Genomic DNA, 7,170 nt, shown 5'->3' with positions numbered 1-7,170 from the left:
TAACCATTTGTTTTTCAGATCTCCTTCCCTGCTGTTCCCTTCCTGTTTCCCTCACCCTCGCCTGGCACCTCCAAAACTCAGCGCTACAAGGGCATTCTGAGTTGGTGTTGCCTGGAGGTGGGTCTCTTGCTCAGCAACGTGCAGATCCCGAGGAATTGGGTGCTCTGACAAGGAGCTCCTGTGAACAGGACGATTGCCCGCCACCATCGCCCCGCACCCAGGGACCCAAGTTTCCTAACGCAACACCCCACCCCTGAGAGCTTGGTGGTCTAAGCCTCTACCTCCCAAGGCACATTACCTACCACTCCCCTGCATAGGGACTTCAAAAGGTTGGATTCATTTGGGAAGATATTTTCTTCCGCCAGCTGCACATTGCGGTCAGTGAACACCGCATGCCTTTGGGCCATTACTTCCACTCGCTATGGGATACAGTTGCACAAGTGCGCCACAGGTTCGGGAGGAGGCCCGGTCCGTACTCTCTCAGATTGTCGCTGATGGGAGAGACATGGCAAAGTTCACAATTTGTTGCAGATTTGACACAACTGACTCGCTGGGCAGAGCAGTTTCCACGACATTGGCCCTGAGATGCCATGCCTAGCTTAAGATGTCTGGCTTTTGGGGGGATGACCAGGCTTCTTTGATAGACATGCCCTTTGAAGGCAGAATCATCACCTGAGCACCTCAAGGATTCTCATGCTATGGCCAGGTCCTTAGACCTCGTTCCAGAATCTGACTGAGAACCTGAGGGGAACCTGAGGGGTTACCAACATGCTAATTCCCATCCAGCCATTGTGTTGTGCATGCTGCCCAGTCTCTACGTGGCAGAGGGCGCTGGACCCACAGACCTCGTGGGTCAGTCGGCCAGCGGTGTGGTCTGTCTGCATCCCCCCTCTGCAGCAGTCTCTAAACCCTTCTAGTCTGCCTCACCAAGGACCAGTTGGCAGCAAGATTCGCCATCACCCTGCCCTACTGGCAATCCGTCTCTTCAGACAGGTGGGTTTTTGCAGATGATGCAACGGACTACTCCCTCCTCTTCGAGTTTACCCCTCCATCCATCTCACCATCTTACGATCGGATGACGGAGAATCATTTGTCCCTCCTTCAATCCCTCAATCGCTTCCTTAAGAAGGAGAAGTTCAAGATGCTCACGTCAGCCCTGGACCCCAGAGACTGGATGGTAGCGTTGGATTTGCAGGACGCTTCCTTCCATTTTTCCATCCTGCCTGCTAACAGACATTACTTGCGGTTCATAATAGGCCACAAGCACTTTCAGTTTACTGTGCTCCCCTCTGGTCTTAACCAGCGCCCCTCGGGTGTTCACCAAGGTGATGGCCGTGGTTCAGAGGAATCTCTCTGACATGGTCCAGTTGTCGGAGGAAACTGTGAAAGATCTGCAGTAGTGGTAAACAAACAGTGATTGGTCCAGAGGCAGATCCCTCTCCCTTTCCCAACCAGATCTGACAGTAGTGACAGATGCATCACTCCTGGGATGAGGAGGTGGAGGTGGAGGTTAGAGGCACTTAGTCTCCGGCGGAAGCTAGACTCAACTTGCTGGAGCTCTGTGTGATCTGGCTCGCATTTAAGGCCTTTCTTCCCTCTATCAAGGGAATGATGGTGCAGGTGTTTATGGACTACACCACCGCCATGCGGTAGTGCAATAAGCAGGGCAGGGTGGAGTAGTGAATCCTTTGTCAGGAGGCTCTGCGATTCTGGATGTGGCTGGAACTCTGGGCATACCCCTGGTGGTTTAACATCTGGCAGACTCTCTCAACTCCAGAGCGGATAAACTCAGCCAAAAATGCCTACTGGATCACGAATGGTGTCTCCATCCGGAGGTGGCACATAGTCTCGTTTAGCAGTTGCCTCCGTCGAGAACACGCAATGACATCAGTTTTGCACGTTGGAGTTTCCAAGGCGGCAATCTCTTGGAGATGCTTTTAGTCTTGAGTGTTCAGGCCTCCGGTACGCCTTTCCGCCCAACCACCACTCCTGCCCAAAGTTCACAAGAAAGTCAGGAATGACTGGGCCCAAGTAATCATTGTGAATAAGGCCTGGGCACAGGGAGTCTGGTATCCCGAGCTGCTGAGCATGTCCATTGATCCTGCAATCAGACTGCCCCTTCTAGAGTATCTTCTGTTGCAGCAACAGGGGAGGGTTCTTCACCCAAACTTGTTCTCTACCTGCCTCCTTACGTGGAGATTGAGTATCAGCAGTTGACACCGTTTGACATTCTCCGCGAAGTCTGTAACATAATCTTGGGAGCCAGGCGTCCCTCCACCAAAATGGTATATGACTGTCCTTGGAAGAAATTTTTGGCATGGTACTCAAACAAGTCTGTTGACCCACTTTCTGCCTGTCTCTTGCTGAGGTCCTGTTGTTCATCCTTTCCCTTGACCAGCAGGGCTCTGCTCTGGGCACTCTCAAGGGATATTTGTGTGCTATTTCTGCTTTTTTGAGGTAGCCTGATCAACCTTTTTTGTTTAAGTCTCCTATTGTTCATAGGTTCCTCAAAGGTCTTACTCATCTCTTTCCCCCATCCCCATTCATTATGCCCCAACTGGATCTGAATTTGTTTTTAACATTTCTGATGTGTGCTCCATTCTACCCAAGCTAAAGCTGCAACCACTGCATTAGCACAAGGAGTTCCAGTCCTTAACATCTGTCAGACGGCATCGCTATAGACGTTTACCAAACACTATTCCTCAATAGCAAGGTCCGGAGGGCCGGACACTTTGCCCGTTCGGTCCAGCAGGAGTTTCTTCTTTGAACTTGGTTCGCAGACCCACCTCATGGGTTGGTATGGCTTGGGTACGTATTCAAAGTTAAGGAATCTGCATCTAGAAGTCTCTATCAGATGGACAAGTTACTTACCTTCAGTAACGCCTCATCTGGTGGAGACAATATCTAGCTACAGATTCCTTACCGAACCACCCATCCTCCTTGCTCTGTGAACTGATTTCTAGCAGCAGGGACTCCCCTTTCAGGGCCTTAGTTCTGGCACACCAGTAGTCAGCGTTCTTCATGCACTTCTACCATGGAAAGTTGTGAAAAGAAACTGGTGTCGGCGCCCTTGGTGATGCCAATATAGGACCCGCAATTGCATTTCTGGTGCAGACAACGCCAACAACAGATGCAAAGCCGATCAACGACACTTTTACTGTAAGATCTTCTGTATTCAGTCTGATGCCTGGGGAGAATTCAAAGGTAAGGAATCTGCAGCTAGATATAGTCACCACCAGATAAGGCGGTACCGAAGATGAGTAACCTGTCTGTTAGGCTGAATTTATTCAGTAGTGTGAGTTGGTAGACATTAACCTCTTTAAATCTTGCCTTTCCGATGATTTGCATTGTTCCTGGTTCAGCAGGGCCTGGCAGTGGCTAGAGAAAAGGGCTAAGTAGTGGCCCGTCTTCTTTCATGTTTTTGCCTGATCAACCTTCCATGTTTACATCACAACTAGTGGTGACTGATTTGCTTTACTTGTTCCCTCCTGCACTGTTTATTGTTTCTGAGTGGGATTTGAACCTTAACCTTGTTCTTGCTTTTGTCATGACATTTCCATTCAAGTCTATACACAGTTGCTGGGTTCAGCTGCTCATACTAAAAAAAAAAGTTATATTTGTGGTTATTACGTTTTCCTACAGATTTGAAGAATTTTGGGTCCTTTCAGTTCATACACCCTCAGGTGTTGGCACTCAGCCTTCCCACCCACATTTCTTGTGGCTCAGGCTATTACTCTTCCATCTTTCTTCCCTCTTCCACAGCCAGACAAGGAGCAGTAGCATATGCATAGGCAGGATTCCAGTGTGTGTGTCATAATAAATCGTTCACGAACGACAAGAGAACAGAGATTTTTTTAGCTCCAGCTTTTTGTGTGCTTCACTGGAGCTAAAGATATTTGGTGACGAGCTGCACTATTTTGCATTGGGTCATCCTTTGGTATGTTATCAACATTTGATATAGTGCAAACACCTCACTCCATCAGGAGTATCTTGGTGCTGTAGCCTAATACAGAGAAAGGCAAGTAGTAAGCAAATCAGAAAAGGGAATGAATGGCTAAAGTAGCCAGGTTTTTAGCAACTTTTTATAAACAATAAAACTGTGACAGGAATGGATGTGAAAAAGCACCTTATTCCAGTGGTGTATGGTGCAAGGTAAGAAAGAGTGTCCTACATTCTGAATAGTCCATAAACGACAGGGCGTGGATAGTGCAGTGTCAGATGATCTAAACTTGTTGAGTGCCTGGTAAATCTGATTTTTGTCCGAAGGTAGACTGGTCCCTCACCTCACAAAGCAAAGGTGCTTAAAAATGCAAGGCTTCCTGGCAGAAACCAATGAAGGGATCCCAGAAGAGGATCTGTTGAGGTGCCATATGGAAGATGGCAAACCAAACGGGCAGCTGTGTTACAGACCACTTGCAGGTGTGACATAAGAGACTTATTTGCTGCAACCAAAGGAGCATTACCGTAGTCGAGGTGGCTGGTTATGAGAGCCTTAATAATGGTCTTTCTGCAGTTCAGAGGAAGCCAGGAGAACTTTCTAAGCAAGCAAAATATTCCTTGGCTTGCCATATTAAGCTTGTTATCCTGCAGAATACCAAGATTCTTTACAACGTTTTTGGGGCAGAGTTGATTGCCCATTTCTGTGGGCCATCAATCATCCCACCAAATCTGAGTAGCTCTGCCAAATAATATTTCAGTTCTCCCCCCATTTAGTTGAAGGCAGTCCTTCTTCATCCAGGATGCCACAGCATGCAGACAGTCACAGAACCTGGTTCTTGTTACTTTCTGGTTTTGTCCAATCGATATCATTAATTGGGTGTATTCAGCATATGACAAAATCTCTAGCCGAAAGACCTTTGCCGCAAGGTCCACATATACACTAAAGAGAGTGGGACATAGGGAGAGTCCTGTGGCACTCCATATGTGTTGCTAGTAACCTAAATTTAAAAGGAGGGTGAAAAGCACTTGAGATCTATCCTCTAGGATGTCCCTCAGACAGGCCAGGGCCTGTGCGTGAACCCCAAAAAGCCTTTCAATCAGAACTGCATGAGAGATCATATCAAAAGCTGCAGAAAGATCTAATAATAGAAGTGCAGCAGAATTTCCTTCATCCAGACTGATCCTGATAGCATCAGTGACTGGCAAAAGAGTGGTTTCTTTTCTGTTGGCTGCCCTAAAACCATACTTCAAGGACTCCAGTATAGGATCCTTTATATCAGGATTTGTTATGCCCTGGCCACGATGGACCCTCAGGAGAGCATTTGTGGTTATTCCACCATAGCTGCTTCGACTGCTCTTTTTAGAGGCCTCCTGGTTGCTGACATCTGCCAGGCAGTTATACGTTGATCATTACATAGATTTACTGCCTCTTGTGTCAGGCACACAGTGATGGGTACTTTGCAAGAGCTCTTTTGAATGATTTTCTTAGTTAACTTGCACTACTCAGTCCCTCCTTCTAGGCAGGTGCCGATTCTCACCTCATTCATAAAGAGAGAAATCACAAGGAAGATGTACCCATCAAACAAAAGTTTGAGTAACAATCTTTTTGGGGATATTCAATCTTTTCAGCAGATTCCTCACTGCCTGCCATCACTTCTCACTGATGGGTTAGTGCAGTGATTGATAAGATCCCAAGGTATGCAAGCATATTATGCGCTGTATTTTTTGTGACTTTTGATTCTCCACTGCACTCCTCAGTGACTGAATATCAGGAACCGATGCCATTGAGCCAGCTGGTGCCTATATACCCCTGTGACTTCCAATGAGGCAGTGTGGCTGGAGCCAGCCTGGCAGCCCTGGAGAGTCATTGCTTTGGAAAAAGATTTCCTGACCAGTTCAATGGCTGGAAATAATATTCGGATTGTGAGGAGTCTGCAGGAAGATTATATATCAAACAGAAACATCCTCACCAAAGGTAACAAACATTTTTTTCATGAGAAATTTGCCATCAACCGTAGTGCCACTTATATATGCTCCGGCTCTTCCGCTTGAGAGCGCTCCACTAATACCACCAACATAGGAACCCAGAGCTATGGCTGCACTGTGTAAAATGCCACTACATCTCCTGGGCGAACCGTGCTCTGAGAACACATTCAGCACTCTGTTTTCCCCACAAAGCGTCACGCTCGCTGTTGGATATATTCCTCCATTATGTTTTTTTTTTTTTAATTGCTGAAACAATATGCCTCTTACTTTCTAATGGACCAGTGGGCTGACAAATATTAACTTCGGCTATAAATAATGCCTCTGCAGCCCACTTGTGACGTCATCTATAATGTGTCTCAAATCATGTTGCCGACAGGCACCCACATGACATGTACAGGTATGAAACCGATCTTGGTCAACACTTAACAAATCATCAATAGCACCTCATCTGCTGAAAAAACAAATACGTATCCCTAGATGAGGGACAAAGGTTGATGCATTTGGAATGGATTTGTAGATATTACCATTCCACTGGCAGGGCCTAAGAAAATGGGCTCACAGCCACAATGTGAATGATGTACCAGTTGTAAATGACATGAGGCTAATTTCTTGCAGCTAGCCTGAGAATGCCTTGCAGTTCAAAACTTCTGGGACAAGGTGCCCCAAGAACTGTCAGAAATATCCAGAACTGAGATCATACTAACGCTAATGAAATGTGTGAAACCACTCCTTAAAGCAGATAGGGAAGTTCTGGTACCTTGGTAATAGCGAAAATAATTGCAAGGAAATGGTGGAGAGGATCCAGACCAAGCTTGAGGGATTGTATCAAGGACCTGACATTTCAATGCCAGATTTAGACGTTAAATTTAAATGGAAGTTGTTTACACGGTTATTATTATCCTGAAAATCCGGCATAGAACTGGTTGTTTTGGACCTAGGTTACATAACCCCACCCTAAAACATGCTGATTAAACTATGAGAGATAATAACCTCATCCTGCCTTTCCTGAAGTGTTATTTGCAAGACAGTACGTGAAAGAAATGCACTGAAACAAACCAAGGCTTGTGGTCACAAATTGACACTTTAATTGGAAACACATTTTTCTTATTTGCGATCTCCTATACAAATACTGATTTTGTAACATGCAAAATGTTGTATTCTAATTCTACTCAAATACCTCAATTTAGCCATTATACTAGTGTTAACTGTTTACATGTGTAATTGGAGAGTAGCACTCACCACAGC

The sequence above is a fragment of the Pleurodeles waltl genome, chromosome 1_1 (genome assembly GCF_031143425.1).
Source record: "Pleurodeles waltl isolate 20211129_DDA chromosome 1_1, aPleWal1.hap1.20221129, whole genome shotgun sequence".
NCBI lineage: Eukaryota > Metazoa > Chordata > Amphibia > Caudata > Salamandridae > Pleurodeles > Pleurodeles waltl.
This window is presented reverse-complemented; position numbering follows the sequence as displayed.